Source organism: Cupressus sempervirens, chromosome 11 (assembly GCF_028749045.1).
Source record: "Cupressus sempervirens isolate cs-2001-9-10 chromosome 11, ASM2874904v1, whole genome shotgun sequence".
In the NCBI taxonomy this organism is placed as follows: Eukaryota; Viridiplantae; Streptophyta; class Pinopsida; order Cupressales; family Cupressaceae; genus Cupressus; species Cupressus sempervirens.
This window is the reverse complement of record NC_143128.1, coordinates 46,786,106-46,803,553: the sequence shown is the minus strand read 5'-3', so window position 1 is coordinate 46,803,553 and position 17,448 is coordinate 46,786,106. Positions and strand designations below refer to the sequence as shown.

At 38.9% G+C, this 17,448-nt stretch overlaps 1 protein-coding gene and 1 pseudogene across 10 annotated transcripts in view; one reads left to right on the top strand and one right to left on the bottom strand.

The window, feature by feature from the left end:
- The window catches only part of LOC149528182 (endoglucanase 14-like), a 49,947-nt gene that overhangs the window by 26,681 nt on the left and 5,818 nt on the right, over window positions 1-17,448 (bottom strand). The gene's annotated exons all lie outside the window — the stretch shown is intronic.
- LOC149528183 (uncharacterized) lies at window positions 6,909-17,039 on the top strand (annotated as a pseudogene).

Sequence of the window (17,448 nt, the reverse complement as noted above, 5' to 3'; positions counted from 1 at the left end):
TTTCACATTGCCTTTGTTCCCCTTATTGAGTAGGGGATTGAAGATTATTCTTTCCATTCTCACTTTGTGAAGAATTCATGATGGAAGATTGGCCTCTATCTCCTTGAGAGCTCGTGAGTTGTCGATACTCGGGTGAGTCTTTGAGAGGCTCAGGATTATTGTTCGCATTGGGATGCAGAGGAGTTGAAAATTTATTTGGAGGAACTAATGATGTTAATGGTTTGTGGTTTCTATAATTCCTTTGATATGTCTTTATCAAAGTATTACCAGATGTTTGTTGAAAAACTTGCACTTCACTTGTCCCTTCCACCAAGACATCTTTGTATAGAGGAGGGAACAAAAATCCATCCTTATGTAGTGATTCATTTGGGGATACTAGTGGAGGTTGATTTTCTAGTGGAACTTGATAAAGTGGCGTCTCTATGGGACCATTTTTTGAAGCTGGTGAGAATTTCTAATTAGCTTGTATTGGCATGTAATCTTGATAATCAGGAGGAGGAAACTTAAATTCATCAAAAACCAATGCTTGGTCATATCTTAGTGCCGACACTATCTCATATCCCATAGGAGGAGGATTCTCAGATGTGGCAGTGTTCCTCACTTCTCCCTTAAAAATATCTACTGCTCTTTGAAATTCGTGACACTGCAATTCAAAATGTTGACTAGTCTCATGTAATCTACACCATCCAGATAGTGTGGCTTTTACTAAGAAAACTTTATCAGGTGGGCAATTCTCAGATGGAGGGTTGTCCAATGGTGACAGTATGCCCCCATTATTTGGATTAGTGTTCCATAATCTTCTTTGATGACCTTGGTTATTATTACAATATCCTTGATTAGCTTCATTGAATCCTTGATTACTATCATGATGTGGAGGGGGATTCCCTTGATAACCTCAGTTGCTACCTTGATATGATTGATAATTCCTCTGTGCATTTTGCAATTGATATTTATGATTTCTAAGGTAAGTCACCTCAGTGGACAACATTTTCACTTGTTCAATCAAATCTCTCATCTCATCTTTTTCCTCTTGGGTCCTTGTAGAATTTGTCATGTTTTGGAGATAAATTGGTTGTGTGGGCATTGCCTATGACATAGGTGTTCCAGGATGCAACACCAACTGGTTCGGAGGGGTAGGAACTAGATTGATAGTTAGAGCATAATTCAAAGCTCCTTGATTTAATATATTTGCATTTCCAAAATTGTTGGGTGCTCCATTCACAGTTGCAGGTGATTGTAAACTAACTTTTTGTGCCTTAGAATATGCATGAATCAAACTTGTAGGACTCAGAGTTTTTTGAACAAACAGACGTGAAACAGTCCAAGGCTACATAGTAGATAGGTCATGCTGCATCATCTCCTATGCAATATGGATCACACAATCTTGAATAAGCTTTTTGAAATTGGTTATTGAAAGCACCAATTGGTTCAATTTCATGTCTCCCTATCTCCATAAACTATCTATACAATTCTGTAAGGGTGATAGGCAATCTGAACTTCCTGAGGAATGCATCCTTCAATTGTTGCCAAGTCTGTATTGAATTTGAAGGTAGGTTGATATACCAGTAAAATGATTCCTCACCCAATGAATAAGGGAATAGTCTGCGTGCAATATCCTCATCTTGCACATTTCTATTCTAGATGGAATCCTCAAAAATCTTAATGTGCTCATCAGCAGTGTGATTCACATCATTCACAAATAATTTAGAACAAAAGTGTTTAGGATTCTTTAGCATATTGTTGTATGCAACAAACATTGCAATGGCTGATGCATTCTACAGACGCCATTGTTGGGCCATTGCTAGAACTTGTTGTTGGGCAGTTGTAGGTGAAACAACTTGTATAGGTATTTGCACGAATAACTATTGATTTGTGTAGCTCTTGGTGGAACTCCTCTTTGGATTAATCCTCGTGCATGATGTTGACGTGGTGGAGTTTGGAATATCCTTGTGAGATAGGCTACACTTGGTGAATTCTAACTTGTAGATGCTTCTTTATTTGTTCACCTAGGCTTTGGATCAAAATTCAACTCTTGCAGTTCATGTGCTCCCAGGGTGAATCTCAAGGATCTTCGATGTACCTTAGGTGAGGATGAATCAATGTTCTCTAGTATGTGAAACTGCTATAAAATCTTTTAGTCAAGTCCCTCCTTCTAGCACCAATTTCTATTGATGTGTGTTTTATGACCCACCAAATAGTAGAACAAAATACCAAAATATCTTATCCTCTCTTGAATAAAGTCTCATGTATGCTAAGATTGCTAGAGGATCATACGATGACTTCAAGGTTCCTTTGATGTTAGGTCTTGACTATGGATAAGATCGGTGGTTGATGTGATTTGTTGATGATCACAAAGGGCCTTAAATGTTTATTTAGATTCATTTCAAGTCATACTGGATGTGGGAGCTATCTTAAGGTTTTCCAATGAAGTACTTTTTTGGAATTTTCACAAAATATGCATAAATTCAATAAGAATAGGGTTCAGGAATTCTATTCTAATCTTAAGGATAGAGATGGCAACAAATAGTACTCTAGTGGACAAATTCCTCAATTTACCAAGTTTCACTTCACCAAGTTATACTACAACTACGCATAAACTAGTGCAATCTTCAAGGGTTATGCCAAAGATTCTCATACCACCGCATAAGCCATCATAAAGAACAATGTATGTGAATGATAGAAGTTAAGCATATGCATGAAAGGGGTTCAGAGTAACTTTGCACAATGAGTTAGAATCACTAAAAAGTCAAAAGTATGAACCAAAAGAATTCATCAATACACCATCATATTCTTCATTGTAATCACCACACATTAACTAGGCTAAACTTAATCTAATTGAAGAAATTTAAGAGAACAAGTAAGCACTAAGACACATCAAATATTCACCAAGCTCCAATGAAAAATGTATTGACATAAGGCCCTAATTTCTCTTTTCTATTTTTCGTACCCTTCTTCCACTTTCTTCAGCCTATCCTTTAAAGCCTATGTAGAGTCATCAAATTCTTCTAATATTTCCTCTCTGGAGGCCCAACCAAGATTTATTTCCGTAACATGATATTCATCTATAGGAATCTAATTTTTACCTTTGTCAATCATGGGAGTCGCAATCTGCAAGATTCTGGATCCTGATTCTCCTCTGATGAATTTAGTATATCTTCTTGCTTTCCCTTATTCTTCCGATCGATTTGATCTGTCCAAAATTTTCTATAATTCAATTGCCTGATCAAACTCCCTTTGTTGACGCAATTGAATTCATTACCTCAACCAATCTGGAATGGGTATACTTTGGTCTCCTGGGATCACCACTTGTTCTTTCCTTTGGACTGCTCGAATGTCGATCTCGTCTTCATCTCCTGGACTATACATTGTAACCTCAAGAACTATTGCTTCAACATTTGGAAGACGTATTGCTACTGCTGGAGTTTTTTCCTCTAGTGGACCATCTCCATCATTAATCATTTCTCCCTCTAAGATTGTAGCGAAACTTTCCTCTGTAGCAATATCTTGATCTCTCCCTCTTTCTTGCATGGACTTTTCATACGCATTTATACTTAGTCTATCATGAATTGGCCTATACAAATTTTCTTCTTGCTCAAATCTCCCTATACTTATCCCTATATCCTATCTTTCAAATGTTTCTATCTCTTGAACACTTGGAGTATGACTCGGAGAGGAGGGAGCATTTTCATGTTTCTGCTTCTTATTTTGAGGTTCCTGGGTTACTTCCTCAATACTAGGACGTTTTTCTTGAGGTACCTCTTTCCCTTTCTTGGTTCCTACATCCTTAGATGGAGTTCTGCTTTCCTCAACAGTCCCCTCAGATGTTTGTCCTGATCTTTCATCCCTAAGTGGTCTATGACCAAGCAACCTATATGTGAATCCATTAGCTGGTGCAACTAATTTTTCAAGCTTATGCTCAATCTACCACTTTGTAAAATCTAAGACTAGCTTTGAAAGAGCTTCTAGATCTATAACTTCTTTCCTCTTCAATCATATGGTTGAGCTATAATTTCTAGATTGAATCCCTCTCGCATCGTGTTTGAGTCATCCTCCATTTGATCAGGAACCCTAAATATGTTGCATGTTCTAATAATGTTCAACGGTAATCTTGAATGCATCTTCTTTCTAATCTCATTCTCATCTGTTGTTACTTTGATCCTCCTACTGATAAGATCTTGTTGTAAGGATCAAAATCATTCCTCTTCAGATAAAGCGGAAGATGGAAGAAGTGGAGCTGATCTAATGATCTCTCTGCAGCCTTTGGACATGGGCATACCTCAATTTTTCCTTTTCTTATGGAAATTGGGAATTGTAATCCCAACTTCTTCTTCCCTTTCTAAATCTTGTCATAGGCTGTAAGTTGTTGAGTAAGCTCTAACAAGACCATCTTGTCCGTTGGATACTTGGGAAGTTTATATGGCTCCATGGAGAATCCTTGAACTCAGATGTATGAAAAGGTGGGAAACTAAATGAACCATGCACCATATTTTTTGACCAACTTCATCGCACCCATTGACAATCTTATATGTAGCCTCTTTTGTAGTGCTCTTACTATGTGCATGGAAAATATATCGTTAACCCTCATGTAATCATCATTTGAATATAAATGCAACTACGGGTAGCATTCATGGACTTTGAGGTGTTGGGTTCTACTTCCAATCGGTCCTTTGCATTGTAGTCAATCATAATTCATTCTCTGTGTTAGCATGTAGACAACATACGAGCTCATGTATGCTCTAGATTCATCAACTGTTCATTCAAATTATCGCTTATGAGCCCAACCCAATCCATTTTGTTGCCTTCTTACATCACCTACTCAAGAAAATACCACATCTAAGATTCAAATCTATAAGAATGAGGCATGCCAAATATGCGACTTAACATCGTGATCATGTCACTATATTCCCTTTGCATGTTGAACCATACTATTTCTTTAGGAATCTTGGAATGATGTGATCTATTCTTTTTCAACCATCTTTTGTTGATTATTTCTTCATAGAAATGGACTCCAGAGGTGTAGATTCTCAGTGCTTGCTCCTGTGTTTTCGTGACCATCCTTGGGTGAGAAGGAATTCCAAACATTTCATAAATGGATGCCAGAGAAAAATCTGCTAGAATATTTCGTTCAAAATCCTTAATAGTCATGTCCCTAGGACTGTAGTATTTGGTACATTCCACAATTAACTCTGGATGCTGAAAATGAGGGAAACCAGCCATAGTAACAATTCCACTTCTTAAAATTCTTGTGGCTAGGTGTGTTGGGTGATGGTTATTGTATCCAAGCATTCTCCAGACAAAATCTTTCAAATCGAGGCTGTCAAGGCTTGTATCTCCGAATTTTGCCCACTTTGACACAATTTTGGATTTAGGATAGAATCCTCTCCTTTCATTCTTTATCAATTGTCCGCACATTTCTCCTATTCCCTTGGGTTCTACCATTCTCCTTTCCTACAAAATAGAAATTTTCCACACATAAGACTATGCAAAGAAAGTATAAAAAACATATACAACTTGTCCATAAGACAAAGATTTTGGATTTTTGCCAAAATTTCTATACTCTCTCGAGATTCTCTTTTCAATATTTCCATGAGAAACATGCAATTTTCCACAACTCACTGAAAAAAGGTTCCTTTCTGATAAGATTCAAAATCCTCTGTCGCGAATTTCTAGATAACTCCTCAATGATTTCAAAAATTTTCAAAAAATCTTCTTTTCGAACTCTTTGAATTTCACTCTTATTCTCAATTTGCTCTTTAGATTTCTGTGTGAGAAGAAATGAATGAGAGAGTTTCTTATATAAATCATCCCTTTAAAAAAATATATTTAAAGCTGTAGGCTAAAATTAAGTAGTTGCTTTACTTAGCCATCAAGGTTTCCATACTTGTTGCTTTCTACTATTTGTTTCAAAAAGTTGTCATTATTGATGCTTTTAGCTTCAAGATGAAACTAAGTATTTCTTTATCCCACTTTGATTTTTTTTTTTTAAAATTATGAACTAAATATCAATTAAAATCAATATTTAATTCATTTCCATTTTTAATGAAAAAAATCAAATTTCTTTCCAACTTTTCTCCAATATATATTTTTTGGATTATTATTTAAAACAACCAAATTAAATATCAATAAAACTAATATTTAATTTTTCATGTAAGTCCAAAATTTCCTTGAAAGAAAGTCATTTTTTTGCTTTTTTATAAATCCAACTTTTCCATTCACGAAGAATTTTCCATTCTTTTTCTTTTTTTCTTTCAATGGATTTTCGTTTCAAATTTGGAATTTTTCTCAAATTTCCCAATATTTCAACTTTTCATTATTTTTTATACTTACGATTTTTCACGAGATTTTGGATTTTCATCCTCAAGAATTTTGAATTTCTATGAGATTTTGGATTCCAAACTTCTTTTTCCTTCCGTTTGGAATTTTTTAGGATGTCTTGGATTTTCACATTTTCCATTTTTTAACAATTTTTTCACATTTTTCAATTTTTTAAATTTTTGGAAACTTGGGTGATTTATTATTATTATTATTTTGAATTTTAGAATTATTTCAAGTTTTCCAAATTTTAACGATTTCTCTGAAACTTTGCTCACCCTTTGGAATTTGAGTTCGTCAAGGATTCCACTCCATATATATATTTTAAAAAAAAATCAAAATTTTCTTCCATCACGTACGAAGAGTAAGATTTTCCAAACTCATATGGGTTTTATCCATGTTAAAATAAATAAAATCCCCCATTATGTGAAAAGTGCACTCAATGAAAGTGCGCGTCGCAGTTTTAATATGGCTATGGATTGTTTATCTGTGGGAGACAATCCACAGCCAACACGAATGTGCGCTCCCGAATTTGCGGGGAGTGGGTTTTTGGTCAAACGAAGGATTTTGTCCTTCACAAAATATTCCACGCCATTATGAACTTCTGCTCCATGGTATCCGGAAAGCACATTTTTAAGGCAGTTAGGGATTTTGAATTTGACCATTCCCTGTGGATGGTTGACTTGCGCTCCACCAAACAGGGAAATCCATGGTGGAGGCTTAGATTGAAAAGCACGGTTCCCAGGCATGGGTGATGGTGAATCTTGGTCACAACAAGAGATAACAATGATCAAATGTGGGCATGCATTGATAGGTTGAGATTGAGTAAATATTTAGAGGCAGGATTTGAAGACTAAAGACGGATGTAACATATTGAATCCTCTTATTCATTGAAAGAAAGGTCAAGATCATAAATGGTACCTGCACAGAAATAGCAAATACATCTGCTATAGCAATAAAATGTTTTCAAAGTATTCACAGAGATAACATCATAACAATGATCAAATCTGGGCATGCGTTGACAGGTTGAGAATGACTAAATATTTAGAGGCAGGATTTCAAGTCTGAAGACAGGGATGTAATATGCTGAATCCTCTTATTCATTAAAAGAGCTTGACTTATTTTTATCTAGGCTATGATTTCAGTCTAAGACTTGGGAGGACACTTACAGTCAAAATATGTAAAATCACAGTTTGGAAATACTGTTCATTTGTGCCATAAGTTCATGTGTGTGTTCACGGTGTGTATAGAGTGCATTCAGCATGTGTGTATCTAGAGAAGATTGTACAAGTGTGTAGTGTGAGCAGCTTGTGAATGTGAGAGTTGTGAGTGTGCTTTTGTTTTGTGGTCTGCAAAACTGTTCAGTAGAATATGGGTGGAGATTGGTGAAGGAAAAGAAACCATCCAGACAGTGCAGAAGATCTCTAGAGAGGAGGATCATGGTGGTCTAGTAGAAGTATCAACCTTCAATGGCCAGTCAACCCACCTTTTTGTGTTTGAAGAGACAGTGGCAAGGGAAGTGCAAAACTTCCTTCTCTTATGAAACTCTCCGTGCAAACAAATTGTGAGACAATTTGTAGCTGCTCAACTTCAATTACTGTGACTACATTTCTGATATTAGTCTATGATATGTGGAAGCTTTTTGTGATGAACCTCCTTATAGCAATATCGTGAGAATGCTCGAAATAACAGAATACAAAGTGATAGCAGAACTCAGAATGAATCTACTGATCGCAGGCCACTTCGAGGGGGTAACCTCCTTTGAGCAAGCTCAATACAATAAATTCGTCTGTGCCCATCAAGGGCCTCAACCCATTCTTATATACTGAGTACGATCTAGAAAAGTAATACTACCTATGCATGTGGGATAATAAAATATACTCACGGGACGACTTACAAAGCATATGCATCCAACAACACTACTCTAACAAAATAAACAGAAGGAACACACAAGTTCCTAACATCCCCTCTCCCTTAGAAAAAAGCTTTGTCCTCAAAGCTTAAGGTGTGGAAATTGTTGTTGAATCTGAAGAAGGGGTTCCCAGGTAGCATCCTCTGGTTGCATGCCATGCCACTGAATCAAGACCTCAGAGATGGAGCGAGAGCGAAGCTGGCGAGTGCGCTGGTCAATGATTGCCACCGGCTCCAGGATAATGGATCCTTCCGTATCCATTTCAGGGAGAGTAGTTTGTGCTCTGACAGTGGTACCCAGAACTTTCTTTAGACAAGAAACATGAAAGACTGGATGAATGCGGGAAGAAGGAGGAAGTTCCAGTTTATAAGCAACTGAACCAATCTTCTGCAGAACCTTATAAGGCCCATAAAATTTTGGGGCCAGCTTATGACGCCCTTTCAGCTTTAGGGAGGATTGTTTGTATGGCTGTAGACGAAGAAAAACCATATCCCCAACTTGAAATGAGCGCTCAGAACGGTGTTGATCTGCTTGCTGTTTCATCCGATTACGGGCCATGTGAAGATTATCCTGTAAGGTACGAAGAATCTGATCCCTGCTGCGGAGAACTATGTCAACTGCCTGGACTGGTGAGCTGTTGGGAGTGTAGGGAAGGAGCACTGGAGGTGCCTGACCATAGACTGCTTCATATGGAGTCATTTTAGAGGCAGTGTGGTAAGAGGTATTGTACCACCATTCAGCTAAAGGGAGCCACTTGGCCCACTGATGTTGCTGTTCGGAAGTGAAGCAACGAAGATAAGTTTCCAAGCATTTATTGACAATTTCAGTTTGACCATCAGTTTGTGGGTGATAGCCTGAACTCATCGTCAGTTTGGTGCCAGTTTTCTGAAACAGTTCAGTCCAAAAATGACTGGTAAAAGTTGCATCACGATCAGAGACAATGGAAGAAGGGAGTCCATGAAGGCGAAATATCTGGTCCATGAAGATTTGTGCAACAGAGGAGGCAGTATAGGGGTGGCTGAGGGCACAAAAATGACTATATTTCGAGAGACGATCAACCACAACCAAGATCACTGTCTTGCCACCGGATTTAGGAAGCCCTTCAATGAAATCCATAGAAATATCAGTCCAAATCCGTGTAGGGATGGGCAATGGTTCGAGCAAGCCAGGAAGGAGGGTCGTTTCACCCTTGTGGCGTTGGCAAGTATCACATTCAGCCACCATCTGTTGAATCGTCTGTTTCATCCCTTTCCAAAAGAAGTTTCTCCTTGCTCGCTCATAAGTTTTGAGGAAGCCTGAGTGCCCTGCTGAAGGAGAAGCATGGAGTTCATAAAAAATAGCCTGATGTAGAGCTGGGTTTTGAGGAAGCACTAGCCGACCCTTGTATCGAAGAGAAGCACCATCCCAAGAGTAATGTGGTATAGCAGAAGGATTATTGGCTAGCTGGTGAATGATTTGAGATAAAGAAGAGTCACTGTCATAGCCCTGCTGAACAGACGCTAACCAATTGGGAATGGGCATAGAAATAGCGGAAAGGGAAGCTTGATTATCAAATGTGCGAGAAAGAGCATCTGCCACAATATTCTCCTTACCCTTCTTGTAGGTGATCTCATAATCATACCCCATGAGTTTGCTGACCCATTTCTGTTGTGTAGGAGAGGATACCCGTTGTTCCAGGAAGTATTTCAGACTTTGGTGATCGGTTCTGATGCAAAAATGACTCCCTAAGAGGTATGGCCGCCACTTCTGTACAGCATGCAAAATAGCCATCATTTCTTTTTCATAAGTAGAGAGGGCTAGATTCTTACCAGAGAGGGCTTTGCTAGTGAACGCAATAGGATGGTCATCTTGCAGGAGAACAGCACCCAATCCATTGCCGCAAGCATCACTCTCAATAGTGAAGGGTTTGGAAAAATCTGGCATTGCGAGAACAGGTGTACTGCACATAGCCTGTTTCAGTTGTTCAAATGCAGTCTCAGCAACAGGGGTCCAGGAGAAGGCATCCTTCTTTAACAGAGCTGTCAATGGTGCTGCAATTTTCCCGTAATCTTTGACAAACTTGCGGTAGTAGCCAGTCAACCCCAAAAAACCCCGAAGGCTCTTGAGAGTTTTAGGATGCGGCCAAGTTTTCATGGCATCTATTTTTGTAGGATCCACCCGCACTCCATGGTGTGCAACAATATGCCCGAGATACTCCACTTCCTCCTGGCCAAACACACATTTAGATAGTTTTGCACAGAGTTGATGATCAGAGAGAAGTTGCAAGACAAGCTCCAGATGATGGAGATGCTCAGCCCAAGTTTTGCTATATATGAGGATATCATCAAAGAAGACCAGAATGAATTTTCGGAGGTATGGTCGAAATATGTTATTCATCACTGCCTGAAATGTTGAAGGAGCATTCGTGAGGCCAAAGGGCATGACTAAAAATTCATAGTGACCATCATGTGTGCGGAAGGCAGTTTTAGGTATATCCTCCTCATTAACCCGAATTTGATGATACCCAGAACGAAGATCTAACTTGGAGAAAAAATGAGCCCCATGAAGTTCATCAAGAAGTTCATCAACAACTGGAATGGGAAACTTGTCCTTTATAGTGAGATGATTAAGTGCTCGGAAATCAATGCAGAGTCGCCATGACCCATCTTTTTTGCGAACAAGCAGAACTGGAGAAGAAAAGGAACTGGTACTAGGGCGAATAATACCTTGCTTCAGTAAGTCACGGACAAGTATCTCGATTTCGGTCTTCTGATGAAATGGGTAGCGGTAGGGCCTGATGTTGGGCGGAACACTGCCAGGAAGGAGCTGAATACGGTGGTCCTCTGGACGAGAAGGAGGTAATCCCACAGGTTCAGCAAATACACCAGAATACTTGTCCAAAATGTGTTGGAGATCGGCAGGAGTGCTAGAGACTGCTGATGGCTGCATCTGAATGGAATGGAGCTGAGCGATGACACCATGTGAATTCTTCTTAAGAAGTTTTTCCATACGGTGTGAACTGATGATGCTGAGAGACCCTGGTTGTAAGCCTTTCAAAGTGTGTTGGTGCCCCTCGGCTGAAAACTGCATCCAAAGTTCAGCAAAATCCCAGAGAATGGGGCCAAGAGTGCGTAACCATTGGGCACCCAAAACCACATCACAGCCACCTAAGGGTAAGGCAAACATGTCAGAGCGCATGTTATAATCTCCAATAGAGAGACGCACATTGCGACATTTCCCTTTACAAGGTAAAGTGCCCCCATTGGCAATCATGACTTCAAAGCTAGAGCAGGGATGGATAAAGCAATCAGCCTGTTTGGCTATTCGTGGATCAATGAAGTTATGAGTGCTACCAGAATCAATGAGTATAGTAAGAGGGATCTTCTTGAAGAAACCCTGGACCCGCATGGTTTGTGGAGTAGTGACTCCTGCCAAAGCATGGACAGATATCTCTGGTGGAGCTTCTGGTGAAGGAGGTTCAGGCTGGTGAGGCTTAACCTCATCATCCACTGTTTCCTGAGCATCTACATATTCTTCCAGTTCCGGTGGAGAATCCACATCCAAGAGATAGAGCTTTTGCTGAACACATCTATGGCCCCGAGACCATTTCTCATCACAATTATAACAAAGCCCTTTGTCTCGCCTGACTCGCATCTCTGTTTCAGACAAGTGCTTGATCGGAGTAGTTCTGGGCGCTGGTATGACTGGAGGGTTGTGATAACCTGTATTTCTGAATGGAACAAAATTAGATCTGGAGCGTTGTAGAGCACTAATCTTGTCTTCCGCTAACTTAGCCAACCCAAGGGCTTCCATCATTGTAGTAGGTCGAAACATTTTGACTTCTGAGCGAAGTGCATCCTTCAGACCACTGACAAAACAACTACGGAAGAATTCATCAGACAAGCCCTCTGTGTAATTAGCTAATTTTTCAAACTCTGTCTGGTATTCTCTTACAGTGCCTGTTTGACGCAGTTTAGTGAGTGCTCCTGTGAAATCATCAAAGGAACTAGGGCCAAAGCGCTCCAAAATGAGGGTGCACAAGTCTCTCCACGTTGGGCCTACATTAGCCTTGATGTACCAACGGAACCATTGAAGAGCTTCATGTTCCAAATTAAAAGATGCAAGGGGGACTTTGTGGTTATCCAAAGTATTATGCAAGCTGAAATACTGCTCTGCCCTATAGATCCATCCAGTCGGATCAGAACCATCGAAGCGTGGAAAATCAAGCTTTGGTCCACGGAAATTGCCAGAAGAGGACCCAGTATCTCCTGAATGGTTTCGGCTCATGGCTGACTGCTGAAAGTTAAGACCCAGAATTTTGTCATCCAGATCTTGAAGTTTGGTTTTGAGGGATGCCATTTCTTCTTCCATGATTTTTGCTCCTGTACGCGTAACAACCATAAAGCAAGGTTTTTTTTTTTTTTTTTTTTTTTTTTGGAATGGGTAGAAGATGAGAAACAAAAACTTTTTTAGTTACGGCAAACTTGGATTTGGGTAAAACTCAGATAGGAAATGGGTGTTCGACGGGTGGTGGGAGACTATCTGGGGACAAGGGAAACAGAAAAATGAGGGTTTCAAGGGTAGGGAGGCGAAATGAGGCGAACAGTCCAAGAGGGATAAGGGAGCAAAATGAGGAATTGAATCTTGTGGCTCAGTTTGGTGGCGATTGGATGAGAGGTGAAAAAGATAGGGCAAACCCTAAAATTAGATAAATGAGGGATTTAGGGCTTTGATATGTAAAATTTGGGGTTGGGTCGCCAAGGAAGGAAGTATGCGAAATGATATTGCAGACGTTCTGCAGAAGTATGAGCAGAAACAGAAAGCAAACAAGGAAGCTACGACTAAAAAACAGAAAAAATTTTACTCTTTTTTTTTTTTTTTTGAACAGTCGACTTAGAAAAATTCACTCACAGACAGAACAACTGAAAAGAGTTATTGCAATAACAAGAGATATTAGAAGTGAGAGGAACCTGAAGGCCACGACAGAAAAAAAAATTTGATGTAATTTCCACCCAGCGAGCCCAAGAGAGTGCTCTGATACCAGATGTGATGAACCTCCTTATAGCAATATCGTGAGAATGCTCGAAATAACAGAATACAAAGTGATAGCAGAACTCAGAATGAATCTACTGATCGCAGGCCACTTCGAGGGGGTAACCTCCTTTGAGCAAGCTCAATACAATAAATTCGTCCGTGCCCATCAAGGGCCTCAACCCATTCTTATATACTGAGTACGATCTAGAAAAGTAATACTACCTATGCATGTGGGATAATAAAATATACTCACGGGACGACTTACAAAGCATATGCGTCCAACAACACTACTCTAACAAAATAAACAGAAGGAACACACAGGTTCCTAACATCTTTACAAACTGATTTACAAATTCCTCTGTTTTAAAAGAAGCAATGCAATAACTCCAACTGGCTTACTTTCCTTGTTAGACCTTGTAAAACTGAAAAGCCTGGATCTAGAGTGACGCAGACAGATTCATGGGGACTTGACCATCTAAAAGTACTCCCCAATTTGGAGTTGTTCAATATTGGATGGTTATTATAGAAGAGAAGATGCTAAGATGTTCTAGAGTTTTTCCCTTAAATCCTTGGTGAATCTTAAATCCTTGCTGAATAGCATCTAGCACCTAGATAAACAAGATGCATACCCTATTAAAAATAAGTTTTATTTTGCTTCTTTCCATAGAATCTTGTACTTGCACAATCACTGATGAGTACAGTCTTATGGAATTTAAGAAGTCCATCATATTAGATCCTCTCCATTCCATAGTAAAACGAGTCCCTAATGTTCACTTCTGCAATTGGACTGGCATTACTTGTATTCAACAAGCAATAGGGTAAAATCACTTGAGCTGCAAGATATGCAATTAAAGGATTCCATCTCCCCTTCAATTGGTAAGCTCTCATTCCTTACGCAACTTGGTCTCTGGACAATGACAATTTTGTAAGCTCAATTCTGCGGGAAATGGGGAGAGTTCAAAGCTTATAAAGGTTCTTTATCTTTATGTTACTAGCTGACAATTGATTGACTGGAATAATTCCTTTAGATTTGAGTCTTCTTACAAATCTCTACTTCCTTTCTCTCGACTCCAATAGCTTTTTTGGTAACATCCCTCCTTCTATAGGAAGTCTCTCCAACCTAGAAATATTGTGTATTGGAGATATTGCCCTTGAAGGTTGCATTTCACCTGAATTGGGAATGTTGTCTTGATTGGTCTCCTTTACTCTGTTTGACAACCACTTAACAGACCCTATTCCCTCCTTAATCTCAAATAGTTCAGGCTTAGTAGAATTGGCCCTTTATAACAATATCTTGATTGGTAGAATCCCACGAGAATTGGGAAAGCTCTCTAGCCTTGAGTTTCTATATCTATAGGGCAATCAACTGAAAGGTACCATCTTAGACACTATTGCCAATTGTACCCAACTATGTAGCCATGATTTTTCTTTCAATCATCTCAGTGGAGCAGTACCATTAGATTTTAGCTGGCTTTTAGTTCTTCAAATGCTAACCCCTTTATTTAATCAACTCGTCAGTGTGAGTGCTGTCACAATCCCCATTCTTACAGCCCTCCAGAATTGTACAAGTCTTCATCAAATATGGATTGATCACAATCATTTGACTGGATACTTGCCAAAGCAGCTCCCCAAGAATCTTGCTCTCTTGGGACTAGATAGTAATAAGATTATAGGAAGTTACCTACACTTATTGCCAATACAATGTACAACAATCCCATCCTCTCTAAGAAACCTTGAATAAGTTGCAAAGACTCTTGCTGGACAACAACGTGATAGAAGGAAACCTACCCAATAAGATTGGTCAAATAAAAATCCTTGGGAAGCTATCTGAGTCAAAATTTTCTTTCTGGAGAGATCCCTGGGACAATTGGTTTCCTTCAACATTTGACACAACTTGTGCTCAACCACAACCAATTCTCCAGGGACATACCTACAAGTCACAGGAAATGCTACAAATTGAAATTGTTGGACCTCTCCAACAATTCATTCAGTGCACACATCCCCCATGAAGTGGGTAGTCTTGGTAATTTGCAGATATATTTCAATTTGTCCAAAAACTCCTTCCAAGGACCTCTGCCTTGAGAAATTAGAAAGATGATTCATGTTCAAGCCATTGACATTTCAGCTAACAGATTAGAAGGTTGAATTCCTATCACTCTGGGAAGCTACAAGAGAGATCAAAAAATTAAAGCTTGCAAGTCAAGCTCCAAGAGGCTCAATGCAACAATATCCGTAGACAACACAATAAAGTAGCTAATACGCTGGCCAGTTACGTTCTTGACAATTACAATCTGATTTGTTATAGTTTTCGCTCTCAGTAGTGGTAGACCAAGCTTCAAAGAGGATCTGAGAAAGACTCTGGGTTCTGGTTTTTTCTAATGAATTTTAATATATATCATTTTCATTACATTTCCCATCCTTGGAGTAATAGCTTTAGGCCTTGCATAGTCAAATATGTATGCATATACTTCTATCTAATATGATTAGGTTCATATTTTATAGATATAAAAGAAGTTCAAAATATATAGTAATTAAAGAATTCACCTTGACCCCACAAAGAAAAGGATCATTGCTGATCATATCAATTAAAGGGAGGTTCATTTAGAGGTGTTCCCGTTAAAGAAATTTCTTGCCATCCAAAAATAAATACAGTAAGAATACATGGAACATATCGCCACAAAGATAATGTTCTCACTTCTTCAACACTAGACATGAAGAACATTCTTTTAGTAAATATGATATTAAGTCTCATCTCCTTTGAAAACTAAGCCCAATCTTAACTGCTCCTCAACTTCCCCCAACATGCACACTGCTCCATTAACCTTGAAATAGTGAAACATGGGGACTTGCACCCCTCCCAAAATCCAGAAGTAGCCATCCCTCAGATGTCCCCACACTGAGTACTTGGAGTACTCAATTACCCCCACGCTGCAACTGGGATGGGTTTCATTTCCCTCAGCACTGGCAGGCTTAACTCTAGAGGAAAAGCTAACATTGTTGCATACATTAGGTAAAGCCTTTGATAATTGCAAAAAGATAAAATTGCTAGGGCATTCTCTTTTGAATGGTGACCGCTATGGAATTGATAATCTTGGGAATCTGTATTTAAATCATGAAGATATTGATGAGAATTAGTCTGCATTTCTGTCAGTTGCTGACCTTGTGACAACCTTGAAATATAAGATGAAAGCAGCATTAAGACATGCTTTGGAGCTTAAAGTGGCTAAGGTGATGGAGATATAAATGATATTTAAATGACTCCTTGTCAATTCACCCACATTACTCATAGTTCCTCAATAAGATTACTGAGAGTGCCTTACAACATGGAGTTGTGGGTGGGGGCAAATTTTATGAGCTACCTGTTAAAGTTACAGGCAGTCCAAATGAACTTGAATATTATGAAGTAGAAAAGATATGCAGTATGATAAATTTCAATGTAGATGATACCGTGGGATTTGTAGCAATTCCAGTTTGGGATAATTTGACAAATGTACTTTCTTTTATAGAGAAACATGGAGAGAAAGCACTGGAATTCAGGCAAAGATTGAAGCAGTAAGAAGAACACCTGGAAGAGTTGAAGAAGAAAACAAGGAAGATGCTTAAATTGAGGTGCCTTACTTTTGACAAAGGTGTCCAGGGATTAATGTTTATCTGCATGCACCAGGCTGTTGAGAAGTGCACAGGAACTCACTCGTACACTGAAGGGCTTTCAATATGTTTATCACAGGAGAATCAACTGCCAGAGCCTGGTTCCAAATGTCCATTGTATCTAAAATAGGATTTTAACATTTCTGAGCTTTAACAAATGAGGGACCAAGAATCTAATCTAGAATTTCAGTGTTTGATCATATGATTGCATTATTTGTTTATTTATTCTTGCTAGAAATGTAAAGTTGTGTAGCTCAACGGAATCCATTTTTTTGCAAATTAAAGGCCTCCATTTGTGAAATAATATTTTGAGCTATATGGCTGAAAGGGTAAATTGATCTGTCTTGCTTCAAAGTACTAAATACACTGTAAATCTCAAGTGATGCTCATGCTCATTCTTTGTTTTCACCGTCGTTAATTTGAAATGATGGATGCTTCCTATAACCTTATGATTGCTGAAACTCTAATCTATTAATAACACACCTATTCAAATTTAATTCTGACTGAAAGTGCTTGATAAAGGAAGGTCGTGAAGGATTTTTGTTATAGCATCAACATATTGC